We start from the raw sequence: 23,444 nt of genomic DNA, 5'->3' as shown, positions 1-23,444 counted from the left end.
GTACATACTGCTCACTGTCATCCCCTCCACACTCCTCTCCTGTACATACTGCCCACTGTCATACCCTCCATACTCCTCTCCTGTACATACTGCCCACTGTCATACCCTCCACACTCCTCTCCTGTACATACTGCCCACTGTCATCCCCTCCACACGCCTCTCCTGTACATACTGCTCACTGTCATCCCCTCCACACTCCTCTCCTGTACATACTGCCCACTGTCATACCCTCCACACCTCTCTCCTGTACATACTGCTCATTGTCATGCCCTTCACACTCCTCTCCTGTACATACTGCCCATTGTCATACCCTCCACACCTCTCTCCTGTACATACTGCTCACTGTCATCCCCTCCACACTCCTCTCCTGTACATACTGCCCACTGTCATACCCTCCACACCTCTCTCCTGTACATACTGCTCACTGTCATCCCCTCCACACTCCTCTCCTGTACATACTGCCCACTGTCATACCCTCCATACTCCTCTCCTGTACATACTGCCCACTGTCATACCCTCCACACTCCTCTCCTGTACATACTGCCCACTGTCATCCCCTCCACACGCCTCTCCTGTACATACTGCTCACTGTCATCCCCTCCACACTCCTCTCCTGTACATACTGCCCACTGTCATACCCTCCACACTCCTCTCCTGTACATACTGCTCATTGTCATGCCCTTCACACTCCTCTCCTGTACATACTGCCCACTGTCATACCCTCCACACTCCTCTCCTGTACATACTGCCCACTGTCATACCCTCCACACTCCTCTCCTGTACATACTGCCCACTGTCATCCCCTCCACACTCCTCTCCTGTACATACTGCCCACTGTCATACCCTCCACACTCCTCTCCTGTACATACTGCCCACTGTCATACCCTCCACACTCCTCTCCTGTACATACTGCCCATTGTCATACCCTCCACACTCCTCTCCTGTACATACTGCCCACTGTCATACACTCCACACTCCTCTCCTGTACATACTGCCCACTGTCATACCCTCCACACTCCTCTCCTGTACATACTGCCCACTGTCATACCCTCTACACTCCTCTCCTGTACATTCTGTCCTCTGTCATACCCTCCACACTCCTCCTGTACATTCTGTCCTCTGTCATACATGAGCAGCCAAACCAGTGCATTGTGGGGCAGAGATATCAGTAGAATATTAAAGTATAACTAAAGGCAAAACTGTTTTTAGTTTTGGATGAAGTGGAGAGGGGTTAGAACCCCTGCCAGTTTTTTATTACTGTCCGTGTCCCCGTTAGGAAGATTCACCCTTTCTATTTGAAAGCAAAAGAAAATCCCAAATCTGGGTTGTCACCAGAAAAGTAATAGAGGGGAATCTTCCAATGGGGACACACGTTCTGGTGATTGGTTCCTCACTTTGGAGGGATTTCTTCTCACTTCCTGTCTGGCTATGGGACAGGAAGTGAATATAAATCTCCCCAATGGGACACAGATGGCAAAAAAAAAAAATCTGACAGGGGTTATAACCCTCTACTACTCTATTCAAAATGAAAAAAAAAAAGTTTTGTCTTTAGTTCTGCTTTAAGTATAATGTGCAGTAACCCGTGACCACCGATCACAGCGATCAAATGTGACAACTCCCTGAAATGTGTCCTCTGGGATTCAGGGCTGAAATAAGATTTGTGATTTTTTTAGTGACTTGGAATAATAAAGACGTCACACAAATTGATGGTTTAGCGGATTCCAGTCCTAGATTGTGGACCACCCGGGAAGACCACCTGTTTACTGAAGAGGCCAGCACTATACAGCCAGCACCTGTCACCAACCTGTCCTGAGGGCTGCGCCATCACCCACCGGGTCTGAGCGCCCTCTACATTTGTCTGACAATCCCAGCTTCTCATTACTGGTGAAAAACTTTACAGTCCAATTGAACTTTTAGCTTAAATCAGCTGAATGTGTTCCAGTAGAAAAGCCTGTCCCCTGCCAGCATGTTGCAGAGAAGAACCCCTGATCCCTGTATGGAAACGGTGATCTCTCTGCAGAGGCCCGACACCCCCTGATAAGTCAGGGCAGTCCAAGGCTGGCCATACTGCTTTTGGAAATTGTTCGAAAAAGCATTCGATACGCTCGATCATTCGCCTTTACAAAACTTTAGTGGACTAATTTCGATTATCAAAATGCAAAGTTTTATGGCAAAAAACAACAAACCATCGTGTCGGATTTATTTTTAGCCTAAGACCCCTTTCGCACTGGGGCCGCACGTTAGCGGTAAAGCGGCGCTCGTTTTAGTGGCGCTTTACCACTTTTTCAGCCTCTAGCGCCCTTTAACCTCAAAGAAGGGGTTAAAAACTCCTGTGTTGCAGCGCTTCCGAAGCGCTTTTTAGGCGATTTGGAAGCGCTGCCCATTGATTGCAATGGGCAGGAGTGAGTTGGAAGCACTGTATACAATTATTCAAGCAGGTGGATCCTGAGGAAGCAAACTATTTGTGAAACGCGTTGACCCGCCACGTCACTGTGATAGAGATAAATAAAAGTAAAATAAATAAAAGCAAAATAAATAAAAGATAAATAAATAAATCTCTGTGCTATGGTAGATATGGCGATTTCATTGTTGATGATTTTAACCAGGTTTAAGTTTTAAATGTTATAATAAAGCTGTGCTTTTTAAAGAGGAACTGCAGTCCGCTCACATAATTTGTAATAAAAACATCCTTGCCATTCTGAAGCTTCCCTCCAACCACTTTGCATATTATTTTATATATACTGGGATTCTGTACTTGCCAAATATGCTGCAGAAATCTCCCTCCACTGAGTCTGGCTGCAGCCATCTTAACTGTGGGCAGCTGAAGCTGCAGCCTGTTCACTTCCTGGATTTACACAGATACACATAGACACGCCTCCAGTTCTGCGGCTCTCATTGGCCCTCTTATGACTCATCCCCCCTCCCTTCCTGGCAAACTCTCACCAGAGTTAGAGTGAGAGAGGGAGCTGTGTATGATGTCATAATCCTAGGCTAATGACCAGACCAGAAACAGGAAGTGGGCTGTATAAGGGATTTACTGGCAAAAAAATGCTTTACTATCCAAACTTAAAACAACAAGAGCAGAAGATTTAATAGATGGAAAGATGAAAAAATGACTGAAGGTCCACTTTTAAATATGTGTCTATGTTGTGGTACATTTAAAGTCCCTATTTCCCATCCCCCACCAAGTTTTGCGGTGGGGTGGTTGGAATAATATTAAGCGAGATGGTTTGATTTGGGGATTCCACCAGTGATATCAACAGGATGGGTCAAACTGGGAGATAACAGGTAATGCTCTGCGATGCAGCCAATTAAGCTCAGATTGTGCTTGATTAGCTGCAACCTTGGCTACAGTAGCCGAGAAATGACAGCTGTGAACCCAGAAGAGGACATAATACATGCTGATTTCGGGTCCTTTAGTTGCAGGGTGGATTGGGAAATGGATCGCCTCCTGCTTCTCTGTACTGTAGAAGAATCTCCTGCGGTCCGGGGCTCCCTGGAGGAATGCGAGAGCCTGGGAACCCCCTGTGGGCGCCACCTGCGGGGGGGGGGGGGGGGGGGGGGGGCACACCATAAAAGTAATGGGGTGGTTCTAGATCATTTTTATCTGAAAGCCCTTCGCTGGCTGTAAAGGTTGGTACCAAGCTTGCTTTAACCCCTTGTTTACCATGCTGTTCTTAAACGTACCTTGGAAACACAAGAGGCTATTATTATTATTATTATTATATAGGATTTATATAGCACCTACAGCTTGCACTGTGCTTTACAACAGTACAGGTACAATACAATTCATTACAGGCGGAATCAGAGGGCCCTGCCTGCTTGTTAAAAAAAAAAGAAATTCTCCAAAATAATTATTTCTAACTGGAACTATGGGAGATGTGAGGATAAAGTGTCTAGAGCTTTAGAAATAAGCAGAATTGTAAATCCTCCATAAAGAAAAAAAAAAAAAAAGACATAATAGCGGTTCCCATATTTCATACACCCCCCCCCCCCCCATTCTCTGTATCTTGCTGTATATTCTATAAGATTTCCCCGAGAACTCCCCAACACCAGAGCCAACATTCCTATTCTAATGCAAGACAATGGCGCCATCTAGTGGCAATCAACAAATATACCGTGCAAAAAAGTGTCCCCCGCCTTTCTCAGCTCAGTAAATTGGGATATTATTTGAGTATCTCTATACAGCCAACAATGTACGCAGCACTTTACATACTGCACATTCACATCAGTCACTGCACTCGAGGAGCTTAAAATCTAAGGTCCATAACTCACATACATAGATAAACATCCCCCCCCCCAAGGCCGTTGTGCAAAAAACAAAAGCACCAATGTGAACTAGAGCATCATCTTTCACATTAAAACAAAAAAAAAAAAATTGGGCTAACTTTACCGTTTTTTTTCATATTATTATTATTCATTGGAGTGTATTTTTTCCCAAAATATTGCGTTTGAAAGACCGCAGTGTGACATAAAATATTGCAGCAATTGACATTTTATTCCCCAGGGTCTCTGCTAAAATATATATATATGTTTGGCGGTTCCAAGTAATTTTCTAGCAAAAACTATTGATTTTAACTTAAGAAAAAAGTGTCAGAAAAAGATTTTGACTTTAAGTGGTTAAACTTCCTGCATTTACACCTTGTTTAAAAACTTGGCAGACTGCCCGGATTTTTTTGCTTTAGGCCCCTTTCACACTGGGGCGGTGGCGGCGGTAAAATTCTGCTATTTTTAGTGGCGCTTTACCGTCAATTTCGCTGAGCTATTCGGCCGCTAGTGGAGCGTTTTTACCCCCCCCTAGCGGCCGAGAAAGGGTTAAAACCACTGCAAAGCACTGCTGCAGCAGCACTATGCTGGTGGTATAGCCGCGCTGTCCCATTGATTTCAATGGACAGGAGCGGTGAAGGAGCGGTGTATACACTTCACGGCTCCAAAGATGCTGCTAGCAGGACTTTTTTTCCCGTCCTGCCAGCGCACCGCTCCAGTGTGAAAGCCGCTTGGATGTCTTGGATGTCACCCATATTACTAGCACCGCTCCAGTGTGAATTCCCTCTGGGCTTCAACATTGGAAACACAGCAGCGGCTCTTTCAAGGGCACTTTGCAGGCGCTATTTTTAATGTTATAGCGCCTGTAAAGCGCCCCCAGTGTGAAAGGGGTGTTACACACAGAAGTTTATCCCTTTGATCTAAGAAGGAAGCTTAGTTACAATGTTTCATGTTAAAAACTTGGCAGACTGCCCGGATGTTTTCTTTTGACAGCTGAGTGAGCAGATAAGTCTCTCCACTTGTTATATGAAAGAATCGGCAAACTCTGCAATAGAGATAGTCAGGGGGGTTGAATCGAGATCACGATTTTTTTATCGATTAATTGTGCAGCTCTGATGTGAGCCACCAAAAAAAGCGTGCTTAGGCCGGCCATACATTATACAATTGTCTCGTTCAATTTTCCTTTAGGTTTACCAAAACTATATAATATGAGGTCACACCTAAACACACTGAATATGTATACAATCAGGCGGGTCCTTACACTACGTAGTTGAAGGCAAATCTAAAAGAAATTGAATAAGAAAATTGTATAATGTATGGCCTGCCTAAGGGTGTGTCATATCGTCCCCTCCCTGACCCCCTGGGGTGCACTCAGGTCCACCCAGCCTTAAAGTGTTACTAAACCTACAACAGTAAAATCAGTCGGTATATGCAGTAAAGCATGCTTGTTATATTCACTGTAGTACCTAGGGGGGTTAATCCACTGCATTGTGTAAAAAGGCTGTTTGATCCTGTCTTCTCTGATCCTCCCCTTCAATTACTGTCCCCAATCCGCTCTAAAAGCTCCCTATAGGTCATCAGTTTAGTGCAATTTTGTTTATCACAATTGACGTTTTCAGGCATAGGCACCCTGACGCGTGCATCAATATTTAAACGTGTGTACATTTGGAGGGGCCTCAATTATTTTTTTTATTTTTTGGGGGGGGGGGATTTTGTGCTTGGGTGAAACTTACATTTTTTAGAATTAAAAAAAAAATTCCCCTTCATTTTTTTTTCCCCATCAGATAGGGGACAAATATTTCCCGCGTGGGCTGTGGGAAGAATCCGGGCGACGACCCAGGCGCCAGGACAAAAACTTCTCTTTGGTAGAGCCCCTGATCCAGTACTCGTTGGTCAGCTTCAGCTGATCATGAGATGTGGAATCCATTACTAAACCCCGGACTCGGCATTCACTGGATCTGATCTACCACAGTACACAGAACATGGAAATGCAATTATTGTAGTAAATATAAACTGATATATAGCTTATATTGATTAATCAAATGCGGCTGACGTCACTAAACACTGCAGGACAATTTCTATGGCAACTAAAACAGTGAGTGCGCTTTCACAGGCAGCGATCAGCTATCTATATTTCAAAGAGCTTAAGTTGTATTGGAGGGTTTCCAACCACTTTAAGGTGGTTACTTCATTCAAGTATCTGGGAATACATATCACTTAAGGGGCCAATATGGATCCCCTGATGCAAGTACGGTGGAACCTCGGATTATGAGTATAATCCATTCCAGGAGAATGCTTGTAATCCAAAGCACTTGCATATCAAAGCGAGTTTCCCCATAGAAGTCAATGGAAACGAAGATAATTTGTTCCGCATTGACTTCTATTACATGCAATACCGCATGTGGTCAGAGGTGGGGAGGGGGCGCTGGAGAGCCTCAGAAATACTCGGGGACAGCTCAGCTGACCTCGGAAGCCCTCGGAAACACTCGGGAACTGAATATTTCCGAGTGATTCCGAGTATTACCGAACGGCTCCGAACCGTTCCGAGTGTCACCGGCGCCCCCCCGCACCTCTGGCCAAATGCGGTACTGCACACCCCACTGGCTTGAATTCTGCTCGTTTTGCGAGACAACACTCGCCAAGTGAGTCAGGATTTTTTTTAAAAAGTTGCTCGTCTTTCAAAACGCTCGTTAACCACGTTACTCGTAAACCAAGGTTCCACTGTATTATACTAGGGATCGACCGATTATCGGTGCGGCCGATATTCACTTTAGAAGTATCGGTCAAAAAAACTGACTGATATTACCGATATTGCTTCAAGGGGTTTTACCGGGGCGGTGCTTGCAGCTGCCTGTATACCCCCCGGTCCTGTTCTTTAGAGCAGACGGTCGGCTTTACTGTCATACCAACTGATGCGGCTCAGCAGGCGCTTGGCTGTTATTACAAGCAGAGGGAGGGGACGTCCCCCCCCCCCCACCGCCTCTCGCCCGTCCCACAGGGTGGCCCGAGCAACCAGCCGACACGTCCGCCGGCTGGCCAAAGACCCGAACAAAGCCAATGCTTCGCTCGGGTCTCGGATCTAGTAATGCGGAAAGCGATGTCATGACAATCACTTCCCGGATTACTGGCATCTTAAAGGCGCCAGTGAAAAATAAAGTATTCAAAAATGCCGATCTTGACGTTTTAAATACCTTGAAGTGCAGAGGAGGGGTTTGGGGTCCCCAGATCTCTCCATAAAGAGTACCTGTCACTGCCTATTACTGTCACAAGGGATGATTACATTCCTTGTGACAGCGATAACAGTGATAAAAAACTAAAAAAAAACTAAAAAAAAAGGAAAATGACAGTGTAACATTTTTTTTTTTTTTTTAATGTACAAAATATCGTTTTTGGTATGTGAGGATCTGGAAGTCTTCCAACTCTGCCCAACATCCAAACCTCCACCATATGTAAGATTGGGGTGATCAGACTCAAGTGATAGCCTTTCTTGACGGAACAGAACGCCAGCACAGGACTGGACCAGAAAGAGCACAGAACCCAAAGGATGTACACAGGCACTTTTATTGTGTCATCGAGGTGAGAGTTCTGGGAGCCCCTAGTGGGCATCCAACGCCACGAAAAGTCACCAGATCACCTATCAACGCATGTTCACCTTAATAGTCACACTTTATTTATGCTATTTGAGTAGCACTGAAGTCACCTTTTTTATGTTCTTTATATCATTGAAGGACATTCACTTACATTTACACTTTTATCTATTGTGGTTCTACACTTTGAGGAATTATATTAGTTGTGCATCTTTATGAAACAGCATTATTCACCCAGAAGTTTTTGCGCGAAATCACATACACAATTAATCACTATTGTGCATCTTTTTAAAATATCGGCTATCGGCAGGAGAGGTGGCCGAAATATCGGCACAGAAAAAAAGATATTGGTCGATCCCAATATCATACACCAGTCTCATCTTACTCCGGTACGATTGTATGCTGTGCATCGCATGCCCACCTCCAACCGCATGAGATGTAATACCACGAATGATGATTTTATACATGTAGTTTGGGTACGCCCTGTGGTAGCTCGGTACTGGAAACTGGTGATGGGACTCTTGTCTACTGTCCTGTCGGTACCGGGGCCATGTAGAGTTTGTCTACTGAACGAGGAACAGTGGCCGAGGTATCAACGTACCTTGTTAAAGGAGACAACATTTTTTGGCCAGGAAATCCATTCCACTTATATGGATACAACCCCCCCACCCCCCCCCCCCATCTGTCCGCACATAGATCCAAATGGTAAACCAGGTTTTGCCTTTTGAAAAACGAGGATAGAGAACAAAATACGGGATGTGTGGGGCTCCTCCACCCTCACAATTTCTGCGACTTGAATTGCAAATGTTTCTCATTCTCGTGGTCTTGATGTAATCTTTGGGTACCTGATCATTAGCTTCACTTCTGAATTCGAATCCAAGCGATGTTGTAATTCCATGCTCCACTATTTTGCTGTGAGATGGTTTATTTGCTTTACGTATATCATGGTGCTTATGTTGAGCGCAGTTTTTTTTGTTTATTCTCTCTTTTATTATGCAACAAAAAATACACCAATATATTAGAGCTGGGCGATTTTCTAAAAAAAAAAAAAAAAAAATCTGCGATTTTCTTAAAAAAAAAAAAAAAAATCTAAAAAAATCGATTTGCTTAAATTTTGAATTGATTTGACCGCTCAACTCGATTGAAGATTTGAATTGTTTTTTTCCCCAGCCCTAAAATACATATACAGAAATCGCATTGCTATGTCAACATTCCTTCTTACATATAATGCTTACTTATGCAGTTATTCTCCCCTCCCCCCCCCCCCCCCCACCCCAAAAAAAAGAAACCCTCTCCTCATGTTGAGCACAGTTAACTTATATGTATTAGAGCTGCACAATTAATCGTTAAGAATTGAAATTGTGATTCTTTTCTCTTCCCGATCTTTAAAACAGCATTTCACGATTCTTTTCCAACAAGTGCAGAGAGTTCTCACAGCTGAAAAAAAATAAATAAAAAATCCAGGCAGCCGGAAGTTTTATCACAACATGGTGGATAAGTATAAACAAAGTAACATTTCTTCTTAGATCAAAAGAATGAACTTCTGTCTGTAGATGAGGGAAGTTTAACTACTTCAAGACTAAAAGGTCCCATTCACACCTGAGCTTTTTGTAGTATGAAGCCTGAAGCTACAAAACGCTGGAGGGGAAAAAAATCAATTATTCTCTATGGAGATGGTTCACATCTCCACTCCAAAACGCCTGAAGCCAGAAGCTCCAAAACGCCTGAAGCTCAAGCAAGTTCTAGAACTTTTATTTTTAGGAGGATTTGGGCGTTTTTTTTTTTTTGCTTTTTACATTGGAGACCTTTTGACCTGTACAAAATCGTGGCGAAACCGCCACAAAAATCGCGGCAGTAAAATTGTGCAACTTTCTGCGTGAAAACGCTACGCTCAGGTGTGAATCGGGCAAAACGCGTCTAAATTCCGGCAAAACCGCAGCAAAAATCGCAGGACTTTCTGCATGAAAATGCTACACTCAGGTGTGAATAGGGGGCCTTAGGCTCTGTGCACACTGAAGCTCATAAACGGCCGTTTTTGGGTGTTTTTTTTTTTTTTTAACAGCCCATAAACTCCCTTCTATGTTATCCTATGTGTCCATGCACACATGAAAATTTTTGGGCATTTATCAGCAGTGGAGTTTATGGGCTGTTGTCTGAACGCCCTAAAATCTCGTTCAGGAGCTGTTTTTCTGACCACAAAAAAAACGCTTAAAAACGTTAAACGTGCATAAACGCTGATGAATTTCGATAAACGCTCAAAAACGTGGCTCACCAGCGGTTAACGTTTTTGATCCATTGAAAAAAAAAAAAAACGCTAATAAACGCTATTGCAAAAACGTTAAAAAAATGTTGAAAGACTCACTGCAAAGCTACTGGCGATTTTATAATGTTATTTTAACGTCCAGCGTGCATGGAGCCTAAGAGCCGGTTCACACAGGGGCGACTTGTCAGGCGACCTAGGTCGCCTGACAAGTCGCCTCCCGTTCTGTACAATGGAGCCGTTCTAATCGGAGCGACGCAAGTCGCTTCGACTTAGAAAAAGGTTCCTGTACTACTTTGGGGGCGACTTGGGGCGACTTGCATAGACTTCTATACAGAAGTCGTTTTGCAAGTCGCCGTGGCAGTCGTGTGCAGGTCGCCTCGGTGAGGCGACCTGCAAGTGGTGCCGCCCCTGTGTGAACCGGGGCTAAATCTTTTTCTGGCACTTGCTGCTTACAAGTTAAAATCAATATTTATTGCTAGAAAATGACTCAGAACCCCCAAACATTATATACATATATATCTATATATCTAGATATATATCTTTATCTATAGATATCCATATCTATAGATATAGATATCTATGGATATATATATATATATTTTAGCAGAGACCCTAGAGAATAAAATAGCGGTTGTTGCAATTTTTTATGTCACACTGTTTTTGCGCAGCGGTCTTTCAAACACAAAAAAAAAAAAAAAAACACTTTAATGAATAAAAAAAAAAAAACTAAAAACAGTAAAGTTAGCTCAATTTTTTTTGTATACTATAAAAGATGATGTTATGCCCTGAAAATCGCAATCTTTATTCTGAGCAAAAAAATCGCGATTCTCATTTTAGCCAAAATCGTGCAGCTCTAATATAATGTTTTTACATACCTGTCAATAAAAAGTGTTTAAAAAAAAAAACTGGCTCCTAACTTTTTTAGCTGGCTCCTAGATTCAAAGCAAATTTGTCAACCCCCGGCTATAATTTTTTGTGTTTTTTTCTTTTGGCTGCAAATAAAAATATTTGCTCAGGCTACATAAATATTGGAACCTGACGGAGGATTAGATCTGCTGAAAGATCTCCAAAAGCACAGACAGCTGGCACTGCAAATATTTCTTCCTCTGCTGTAAAATGTTATTCCGCTAAAAAAAAGCATCAAAAGTCAATTCTAAACGTTGCAAAGTCACGATGCAATTCCCATATCCCACCACAAGATGGCAGTGTGGCCGTCCATATAAAGGACGATTTATAGGTCGGAGATAAAGTGATGTGATCAGAACTGATTTATGTGATCACATTAAAGGAAGATAATGTAACAAGTCTATTCTTCATGAATGGAGGTGCCGGGGGGATAAGTACATATCTGCAAAGAAATCACTGCGGGACGTAAATCAGAGCGGAATCCGATACACGGGTAACAATCCAAATCCACAGAAATGACATTTTACTGCCACTGCCTTTGGAATGTTTTAGTGACAATTCCAGAATTTCTTCTCTCGGGAACCAATTAAACGGGAATTATTAGAGAAGGTTTGCTCCTGATTAAATCACCAGATACAAGTGGAGTCTGAGGAGGCCGGGTGGGGGCCAAGGGGGGCGGGGGGGACTCCAGGGGATGGACCTCCCTGGGGCATTCATCCTGGTTTGGGCTTTGGCTCTGTTCACACCATTCTGAGCGTGTATGTGGTTCTGCACGTGTAGGGAAACACCTTCATTTTAATGCTGTGGCATCATGCATTTTTGGCATGCACAAGAACGCATGTGTTTGCAGATAGGTGGGGGTGCCTAATGGCGTCATTGCCGGTCTGCAAAAGGGCGGTGCGATTCTGTGTGTTGTGGGAAAGCGTGCAATTTTGTGCATGTTCCCACGAAGATAAAGTGTGAGCGTAGCCTTAGTGACAACTCAATACTTTTTTTTTGGGGTGAATTAAACAGGGATTTTTTTGGCTTCACCCACACCTGTGCTTTTTGAGAAAGTGCGCAAAATCATGCTGCCCTTTTTCAGCTGTGCGGGGTCCAGTGTGTACAATCCACTTCCCTCAAGAACGGGATGAGTCCCCAACTCTGGAATTACTGCGATAATAGAAGGAACCCAGCAACCAGGACCTAAAGGAATGTATACTTCCTAAAGAGCCCCAGGTTCCCATTGTTCTGCAGAGCGCGGTGTATGACCCCCCCTCAGAATCAGAGACAAGCTATAGGTACCCTCCACCAATCAGAGACAAACTATAGGTACACTCCACCAATCAGAGACAAGCTATAGGTACACTCCACCAATCAGAGACAAGCTATAGGTACACTCCACCAATCAAAGACAAGCTATAGGTACACTCCACCAATCAGAGGCGAGCTATAGGTACACTCCACCAATCAAAGACAAGCTATAGGTACACTCCACCAATCAGAGGTGAACTATAGGTACACTCCACCAATCAGAGGTGAGCTATAGGTACACTCCACCAATCAGAGACAAGCTATAGGTACACTCCACCAATCAAAGACAAGCTATAGGTACACTCCACCAATCAGAGGTGAACTATAGGTACACTCCACCAATCAGAGGTGAACTATAGGTACACTCCACCAATCAGAGGCGAACTATAGGTACACTCCACCAATCAGAGGTGAGCTATAGGTACACTCCACCAATCAGAGGGGAACTATAGGTACACTCCACCAATCAGAGACAAGCTATAGGTACACTCCACCAATCAGAGACAAGCTATAGGTACACTCCACCAATCAGAGGCGAGCTATAGGAACACTCCACCAATCAGAGGTGAACTATAGGTACACTCCACCAATCAGAGGTGAACTATAGGTACACTCCACCAATCAGAGGCGAACTATAGGTACACTCCACCAATCAGAGGTGAGCTATAGGTACACTCCACCAATCAGAGGTGAACTATAGGTACACTCCACCAATCAGAGGCGAGCTATAGGTACACTCCACCAATCAGAGACAAGCTATAGGTACACTCCACCAATCAGAGACAAGCTATAGGTACACTCCACCAATCAGAGGCGAGCTATAGGAACACTCCACCAATCAGAGGCGGACTATAGGTACACTCCACCAATCAGAGGTGAGCTATAGGTACACTCCACCCATAAGAAGTGAGCTATAGGAACACTGCATCAGTCAGAAGTGAGCTATAGGTACACTCCGCCAATCAGAGGAGAGCTATAGGTATACTCCACCAATCAGAGGCGGACTAATCCGCTAATTGCAGATCCCTGTCCTAGGAGAAGCGCTCTCCCGGGGGTCAAAAAGACATCAGATCTCATATTTACACTAAAATGCAATAAAAAATAAAAATAAAAAATTGTCATTTAAAAAAAATATTTTTAAAAAAATGGCCCTTTAAGAGCTATGGGCAGAAGTGACGTTTTGACGTCGCTTCTGCCCTGCAATGGTATGGAGACGGGTGGGGGCCATCTTCCCCTCACTCGTCTCCATGCCAGGGAAGGAGCAACATCCGATCACCTCCGCTGCTGCCGACGGCTCTGGTAAGTGGCGGAGGGCACCGGAGCATGGTGAGAGGGGGGCCCCTCTCCCATCACCGATAAAAGTGATCTCGCGGCGAATCTGCCGCAGAGGCCACTTTTATCTGAAAGCGGACCGCCGGCCAAAGAAGAGGATACCAGGGTTATTAACGGATAGTAAATAAATAAATGTAGCGCTATGTGTAAAATTATAAACAAAAAGTGCAAATCTCTAAAATAAATAAATCCTACATATAAATGAATAGAAAATAAAATGAAAAAATTAAGAAATAAAACATGAAAAACTCTGCTTGTGATCAGTGTATCCACACAATTCCCCCACAGTGATTGTTCGTCTTCAAAAGGAGTGCACACCACCAGTAAAAATGCGCGCTCACCTTCCAGATGAGTCAAAACTCATATGCGGATCTCCCCACGAGCTCTTTGCTCTCACTTCCTCTTCCCAATCAATGGTGGGTGATCCAGATGGCTCTTTTCTTAATGGTAACTCGGCTCATTAATATCCAAAGAAGCGGATCATCTCCCAGCTTGGCTCAAGATTCCATGAGTTCAGGACATGTAAATAATAAGTATAGAGACCATAGTGTTCTCCGTATACAAATTTATTCAAAGCCCCCAAACAGACAAGTTGCAATTATAAGATAAAAACTTTTAAAATCACATAAAAAGCTCCAGAGTAGCACCGCTGTGTCCACATACAGATTATCAGCACCTCCCTTCTAGACGCGTATCGGCCAATCACAGGCCTTCCTCAGTAGATCTGCATGATACTGGGGTTATGGCAGCTAGCTGCTGCCATAACAACGATATTTCTCTTCAAAGTTAAGACGTATATCAGCGTGCGGCGATCCGTAAGACTCCTTTTACACTGGGGCGTTTTTCAGGCGCTTTAGCGTTAAAAAAAAGTGCCTGTAAAGCACCTGAAAGAAGCCTCATCTGCAATCCCAATGTGAAAGCCTGAGCCCTTTCACACTGCCAGCCCCCGAAAAACGCTGGTAAAGCGCTGCTTGGGACCCCTTTCACACTGGGGCGTTTTTCAGGCGCTGGCAGTGTGAAAGGGCTCGGGCCATCTGCGCACCCAGCCCGGTGGCAAAAACACGAAAACGCTGCAAAGAAGCTGCTTGCAGGACTGTTTTTGATGCCCTGCCAGCGCAGCGCCCCAGTGTGAAAGCACTCAGCCTTTCACATTGGGATTGCAGATGTGGCTTCTTTCAGGCTCTTTACTGGCGCTTTTTTTTTTTAACGCTAAAGCGCCTGAAAACCGCCCCAGTGTGAAAGGGGTCTAAGTGGTTAAAAAGCACGGAAGAAATCTTTTTGAACCAATTTTCAAGTGTACACTGGCGGGGAGACATGAAATTGTTTTTAATGCCATGGATACTTATATATTATTAGTATATTGGAAGTAAGTGATGTTCATGTTCTTTGATCTGCTTTTCTTTTGGGGGGGGGGGGTCTTTATATGTAATACTAATTATCCCTTTGATTTTGTAATCCCCCCCATATGAACCCTGATGAAGGATTCTCTGAAACGCGTCGGTTCAGTGAGACTTACCAACTTCCATTTACGGTTTTCTTTCCATTACACTTCCATTTGTATCCATATTTATATGTATTTTGCTTCAAGTGTATTTTGTATTTTTTGTCCTGATTTGTACATATTTTGTTGCTGGTTATGTAATAAAATTATATCTTTTACTTATATTGTATCAATTGCGTGGTAGAGCCTTTAAAATCCCGCTCCAGGGGAATTCATGTTTTCTTTCATGTATATGGGATGTGGCACACCCTTTTAACCTACTTCCTGTCAGATTCTCTCTTTTTTTTAAAAGCGCGGAGAACATTAAAAGGTCTTTTCTTACTATCCAAATAGCTTTCTATGTGTGCCTCAGAGAGGAAGCAATCCAGTTGGAGAAAGGAACTGTTTGCATATTAAATTATCACTCAGAGCTCTATAAAGTTTCTTACCTGCTTAAGCAGTTTTATGTATCCTAGAGAGGAAGAGAGGAAGACAACGCCACTGGAGAAGGAGACTGAGCACTGCATTTAAAAAAGCACTGAGAGCCTTATAAAGCTTTCTTTCTTACCCTCTACACCTGTATAGCCCCCCGACGGGCTCTAGAAAGGAGGAAATGAAAGTTTGCTGCTAATTACTGACCATTGGCTGTTACATCGCAGAGAACTGTTGACAATTCCAATCATGTGCAAATCAAATGCTGAAAAGTGCTGTTGCTGCTACTTTCAGATACTCATTTCTACTGGCTGAAGATTATCTCGCCTGCTGATAGTTTCTGCCGCTTGCTGATAATAACTGCCACTGTTTGTTACCATTTTTGGACAGTCGCCTAAATCTGCAAAGAGACCGAGTCTCTTCTTCTATATCATGATCTGCAGACATTCATTACTACCTACTGAAGATTATCTTATCTGCCGATAGTGCCTGCGTTTTTTTTCTTGTTTTTTTTTTTTTTTAACTACCATTTGCTGATAGTCGCTGCAATTTGCAAAGCAACTGAGCTTCTGTTCATACATTTTTTTCCTTCCACAAAAGGGAGGGGCTATTTACGAAGGATGGCTGCTACCTGCTGCTGACTTTTAATAAACCGACACTCACCTGTTCCACGGTCCAGCGATTCGGCCGCCCAAAGCCACACTCCTCTCCCCCTCCTCTTCGTGGCACCGACATTGTAAGTGTGGGGCTGTGACAGTTTGCGGCTTCACAGCCGGGCGCGCAGTGTGCATGCGCGAGCCGCGCTGTGCTCCGTCAATGGCCAGGCAATGTTCTGGGACCTGTGACGTGTCCCAGAACATTGCCGGGCGGGAGGGGCTGCCTAGGGGGAGAGGAGGAGTCGCCTAGGCGGCCAGAAATTGGAAGGAGGAAGTGGGACAGGAAGTCCCACTCCAAACCAGGTACCCAGCCCCCCCCCCAAAAAATGACATGCCTATTGTGGCATGTCAGGAGGCGAGGAGTACTTAAAGCGGAAGTTCTATTTTTGGGTGGAACTCCACTTTAAGTTAGTGCGTGCATGCGCGGGAGTGACATCATCGCGGCTCCGGCCAATCACAGCGCCGGAGCCACAAAACCCAGAAGTAACCCCCGGGAGCGATGTCGGCCGCCGGAGCGGTGAACGAGGATCTCAGGTAAGTAATTCATAATGAGCTAGTATGCTATGCATACTAACTCATTATGCCTTTGTCTTGCAGGTTGGTTTTTTTTTTTGTTTTTTTTTGGATTTTTTTTTTTTTTAGGATTTATAACCACTTTAATAAGATCAAGGAACATTTAAAAAAAATTAGATTAAAGCCTCTCTCATGGATAGGTAGAATTACTGCCTTAAAAATGAATATCTTACCCAGGATGATCTACACTTTTAAAATGATTCCAATAGCGGTATCTCGGGTGTATTTTAGGAAATTAAGATCAATGGTAATCAGATTTTTTCTATACAAAGCTAGAGTATTTCCAAATAATTTATCAATATAACAATAGGTCGGATACGAAACCACCTTGGTGGCCTTACCAGTAAATACTCTATTATTGAAGTCAATTATTCACTGTTATATGAAACTTATGTACAAATGTTAATATGATTGTACTAATGTTTTTTTTCAAACATTAATAAAAGCTTTTTGTTTAAAAAAGAAAAAAAAAAAATCAATGCTACTAAAATATATATGGGTACGTAAACATCCTAGGGTTGCATATGCAACATTGGTGAAGGAAAAAAGGGCAGGGGGACTAGCAGCACCGGATTTCGAGAAATATTATCAGGCCATCTCTGTCTCCCGGATTGCAGAGTGGATTCATAACAAAGAGGGGAAAATATAGAGATAATACAAAGTAAGGTAGATCTACGAAGGATGGTTTGGATACCACGGCAATATCGGGATTTATCTACCAGCACAAACCCACCAACTAGAAACACTTTTAAGATTTGGGACGAATTAGGGAGATTGCATCACTGGGAATACAATTCACCGCTAATGTCTATATTGGCCACAAATTATTTCAAACCAGGGAAAAAGAAGAACACATATATTTCATTAGAAGGGCAAAAGAGAAGAGGAAATACTGCAAGATGTGATGTAAGGTAATAGGATATATACGTATGCTTTAATCACACAGAAATGTGGAAATAAAGAACTAGATAAATGGAGGTATGCACAATTAAAGCACTTTACACAATCATTACCACAACCATTGCGGGGAAAAGGACACATGAAGTTAATAGAGAAATTATTTTGCTCCCCTCTTGGTTTAAATTGAAGTATATCTAAAATTTCGATTAAGGAAGTAGAACCTGAATCCCCCCCCATCTGGGAAAGTGGGAGGAGGAGATAGGCTTCCTTAGGGATGAGGAACATAAAAGGAAAATCCTTAGGACAGCCTGTTTCTCCTCAAGCGATATAAGAACAGTGGAGATGCGCTATAAACTTCTGGTGAGATGGTAAGTGACCCCACAGAGAGCGCACAGGCTCGGGGCAGAAGGCCCCCCCAACTTGCTGGAGGGGATGTGACGCCCCGGGGACCGCATCTGTGGTGGGAATGTACAAAGAAACAAGCTTACTGGGGGGAGAATTATAGCAGCGATCCATCAAATAACGGGAGAACGGATTCAGAACGATCCCTGGGAATGTCTATTTCATGATACGAGACAGACGGTGGCCCAATACAAGAATACCTTAGTACCATGCCTTCTAAATGCAGCTAAAGGTCTGATCCCAAGCCTAAAGCCGCGTACACACGAGCGGAATGTCCGACAGAAAAAAGTCCGACAGAATCTGACTGAAAATTCTGACGGACCTAAAAATGGAACATGTTCTAAATATTTCCGACGGAACCAATTCCTATCGGAAAAACCGATCGTCTGTATGCTGTTCCGACATACCAAATACGACGCATGCTCTGAAGCAAGTACGAGACGGAAGCTATTGGCTACTGGCTATTGAACTTCCTTTTTCTAGTCCCGTCGTACATGTTGTACGTCGCCGCGTTCTGGATGGTCGGACTTTGGTCGGACTTTGGTTTGACCGTGTGTAGGCAAGACCGCTTGAATGGAATTCCGTCGGAGAAACCTTCGGAGTTTATTCCAACTGCAAAACTGGTCGTGTGCACGCGGCATAAGGAGAACTCAAGAAGTGCCCAATATAAAGGAGTGGGGAGTAAGAGTGGAAATGGTGAGAGCCATCGAGGAAACAATCCATACAGTAGAGGACTCATTGGATATATATTGGAGCATATGGGGAAAATGGATGGAGTTTAAAAAAATCAGAGGGCTGGAGGAATTTGATGGAGGTTTAGGGGCTCAGGGGGAGGGAGAAGAGAGGGGGGTTACCTTTTTTTTTTTTCTTGTGGGGTTTGGGGAATAGGGAGAATAACTGTATATTGTAAGGAATATATGTAATAAGGAATGTTGACATAGGAATGTGATTTTTTTATATGTATTTGTGTATTTTTGTCTATATAATAAAAGAGAGAACAATAAAAAACACAATTTTTTTATTGACACTACTAAGGGCACTAGGCGCAACAACATACACTCTCATTATTACACTCACATTGTGGGAACACAATTAGGCAGGCCATAACATGGGTCGAATTTCGAAAGAATTTTCTTTCGAAAATCTTATGTAAGAATTTTCGCTCGAATTTTGCACCATTAGTGGGACTGCAGCAAAAGCCGATTTTCGGGCGGCCATCAATTTTGAGTAATCGGGCATGTTGGAAATTTTTGGAAAAACAAACGATTTTCTAATCAATGATGGGAGAATCATGCGAGAAATGTAAATCGAAAAAGAAATACTCATGTGCAAGGAAAGAAAATTCTCGGGAAAAAAAAAGAAGATTCCCAGCCACGAAAATTCTTTTCTGTAGCAACGGGAGGTGAGATTGAAGGCTTGGTCGGTCGAATTTCTAAATCAATGGTGGCGCCATCGGATCACAAAACTCACGAAATTTCAGATTTTCAAAAGAAAATTCTTTTCGAAATTTGACCCATGTATGGCCAGCCTTAGGTTGTATGCAGCCCACCCATCACAAGACAAGCCACATATCAATACCTACAAGGTTGCGTGGGGTATCCTACACATTTTTTGTTATATTCCACCAATCAGAGGCAAGCTATAGGTATACTCCACCAATCAGAGATGAGCTAGAGGTACACTCCACCAACCAGAGACAAGCTATAGGTACACTCCACCAATCAGAGAGGAGCTATAAGTACACTCCACCAATCAGAGAGGAGCTATAGGTACACTCCACCAATCAGAGAGGAGCTATAAGTACACTCCACCAATCAGAGAGGAGCTATAGGTACACTCCACCAATCAGAGAGGAGCTATAGGTAAACTCCACCAATCAGAAAGGAGCTATAGGTACACTCCACCAATCAGAGAGGAGCTAAAGATACACACTTTACCATTAAATGATTTCTTCTTCTTTCATCCACAATAAATCAGTACTTTTTCAGGTCCTTCTATGTACAGTCCCAATCCATCACATACGTATATTGCTTTTTTTGTAAAATATATACCGGATATACCTATATATATATATATATATATATATATATATATATATATATATATATATATATATATATATATATATATGTGTGTGTAAATGGATAGATAGATAGATAGATAGATAGATAGATAGATAGATAGATAGATAGATAGATAGATAGATAGATAGATAGATAGATAGATAGATAGAGATAAACAAAAAAAACTATAAAAAAATAAAAGAATATACATCCTTTCATTACTGAAAATACATTTGATACAAAATTTATTTCATAATTAATCACTCATTATCATTTTATTACCAGGATTATTATAAGAATTTCTATATATTCACGGATTCCTATTTACAATGTATATCTTATATCATACATTCTTATGTTAAACCGTTTCCCAGTTGATAATGTACAACGTAAAGCACAACTATTATGTACTGTGAACCCCGATGGCTCTTATATACCTATGTATGGTTTTTACTCCATTATACACAGTTCTTGAGGAAGCGGCCCACCGCAGTGCCTCAGAATGCATTGATGAGGTTTTTGATTCTTCAGGAAGACCGGCACCACTCCCTCTCCTCTCTACATGGGGGGTGCAGTTAAGATAGTCCTCTGACTTTAACAGAGAAGTAGAGATAAATCTCTTTTGGCCGTACTTCTCCTGTACATCACAGGAAAGCACTTTGTTCTGCACTCCTTTAACTTGTATTGATCTGGTATGGGGCATTTTGGCCGACATCATTCAGTTAGTCCAGGCTCTGGGGGGGGGGGGATTCAGATTCCTGACCAGCAGCTGGCTCAGCCTCTCAGCATGCCGCTTCAAGCCTGAGCCGGTCACTCCCGCCCCCTCCACAGCCCCGGCGCTCCAGTGAACACTGGAGGGCCAAAGCAGAGAGCTGGTGACTGACAGTCACTGGCTCTCTGCTCACTGAAGACTGAGAACCGATCAATAAGCGGTCTTTGATCGCTCAGTTCTTGGTCTTAGAGACGGCAGGGGACCAATGCTGCATCCACCTAGGTGAGTACATAGGTTTGTTTTTTTTCAGAACCCGATACTTCTCTTTTAAATATTTGGGGGAGGGGTGTGGACATCTCTGATCATCTTATATGGACCACTGATACAAACAACAGCGTGTACAAGGCCCATCAACACCTTTACTCTTTGAGGAGATTGAAGTGTGCTGGTCTTGGTGCAACAATCCTCACCTCCTTTTACCGGAGAAGCCAAAACCATTACACAGAGCAGGTAAGTATAAAATAAAAAAAATGATGGCTTTAAAGCGGAGGTTCACACAAAAATGGAACCTCCGCTTTTCGGAACCCTCCCCCCCTCCGGTGTCACATTTGGCAGACACCAACGCGTTTCAACAAATTGACTTCTTCAGGGGATGAAGATGTCCACTTGAGAACGATATCCGGAGATATTCAGCATTATCTAACACGTTTTGGGTCTACACTGTCAGGGCTGGGCTCAGCCCTTCCTTTTCTAAGATGGCTGCTCAGCTGTCGGCTAATTGCCAGCTCCTATCTCTCCACAGTGACTCACCTGTTGATGATATCCTGCTCGTCAGTCCTGCCTACTTAAGCCATCCAGCCCAGATGATCTCTGCCTTCGCCTTGGTCACATCTCTAGAGACACTCTCCTGTGTTCCTGTTAAATACTCGCTTGGCTGACATTCCTTCTGGCTCCAGATCCTGCTTGCCGTTTTACTACGCTCATCTCTGGCTCCCTGACGTTTTGGCTTGTCTGACTATCCGTACCGGTTCCTGAACTCTGGCTATGTTTTGACTACGTTTACTCGGTTTACCTTTTTATTATTATTATTATTAAACAAGTGTGATTTAACTGTACTTCTGTCTCAGTCTGATTCATGGTTTCTGACACTCTCGTTATGTATTGCTATATTGGCACTACTTAGTGATTCTGTATTGTAATACTTTTGTAAAACGTTTTTCCTCTTTTGAGATTTTTTTTTAACATTGCTTGAATACATTTTGTAATTTTTTAACCTCTATATCATCTTTACTTTTTTCTACTATTTTTTGGGTATTATTTAGTCCCCTCTCATATCCCCTTGTGGGTTTTCTGTATTGTATTACAGTGATAGATACCCCTCTCATCTTTGGGTCCAAGAACCTAGCTGCATTCACTGTAACAATCACTTTAATATGGAATCATCTCCCTTTGTGACTGAATGTTGAACAAATTGGTGTTAATATATTATTATTTTTTTATCTTCAAGCTTTTATTTATATGTTTACATATATATATATTTTTTTGTCCTTATTTTATTGATTTTAGAACCCGAGTACAATATTTCATTTCTTTGTATCACATATTTTTGAAATAAAACGGAACAATAATATTCTTATTATTAACAAAGACCCAATTTTTGAAGAAATAGTTCTCGTGTATCTCCGGGTGCCTCTGCTGACCTCACCTTCAGTTCTCTTCTTTTTGGGGCAAAACCCCTCTAATGTGAGATCCTAAAATGCTCATGTCTGGTCTTTGCATCGGCAGGTGAACACAAGCTGGGAAGTTTGCCATCTCCAACACCGCACCGCGTGAAGGCTGAACACCGAAGGATGTATCAGAGTAAACCATTAAGACCCCTTTCACACTGGGGCGTAGCTTTACCGGTGCTTTACCGCTGTTATAGCAGCGCTTTTCGGCCGCTAGCGGGGCGCTTTTAACCCCTGCTAACGGCAGAAGAAAGGATTAAAAGTGTCTGTGTTGCCGCTTTGCAGGCGGTTAGGCAGCGTTGCTCATTCATTTAAATGGGCAGGGGTGGTGGAGGAGCGGTGTATACACTGCTCCCGCACTGCCCCAAAGAGGACTTTTTTCCTGTCCTGCAAGTGCTCCGCCCCCAGTGTGAAAGCACTCGGGCTCTCACACTGGGGTGGCTCGAGAGGCGCTTTACGGGTGTTGTTTTTAGCGCTAAAACACCTCAACACGCCCCAGTGTGAAAGGGGTCTTAGGGTGAATTTGCATAAATGAAGTGTACTTTTGTACACTTTATTTAAAGTTTATACAAAAATAAACAAGAAAAAAAAAAAAAAAAGAAGCAGCACACCACAATTCCCCCTACCGCAGTCGAGAAGGAACAGCTGCAGAGAGGTAAAGCGTTCAGGAATCTGTCCGTTCTCAACTGCAGTAGGGGGTAGTGTGGCGTGATTTTTTTTTTTTTTCATGTTTATTTTTGCAAAAACTTTATCTAAAGTGTACAAAACTACACTTCATTCATGCCATGCAATTCTGTACAGTGTACTGTGATAAAACGCTGCATTGTCTGCATTTTAGCACAGCTCCGGGCT

The 23,444-nt window shown here is 43.1% G+C and overlaps 1 protein-coding gene across 4 annotated transcripts in view; it reads right to left on the bottom strand.

Annotated features, from left to right (window-relative positions):
* Positions 1 to 23,444, bottom strand: part of ST3GAL3 (ST3 beta-galactoside alpha-2,3-sialyltransferase 3) — a gene marked incomplete at its 3' end in the record, with an annotated part of 495,733 nt that overhangs the window by 371,578 nt on the left and 100,711 nt on the right.

Source organism: Aquarana catesbeiana, linkage group LG07, assembly GCF_042186555.1.
Source record: "Aquarana catesbeiana isolate 2022-GZ linkage group LG07, ASM4218655v1, whole genome shotgun sequence".
In the NCBI taxonomy this organism is placed as follows: domain Eukaryota; kingdom Metazoa; phylum Chordata; class Amphibia; order Anura; family Ranidae; genus Aquarana; species Aquarana catesbeiana.
Note: the sequence above shows the minus strand (reverse complement) of the source record. Positions and strands in the feature narration are given on the sequence as shown.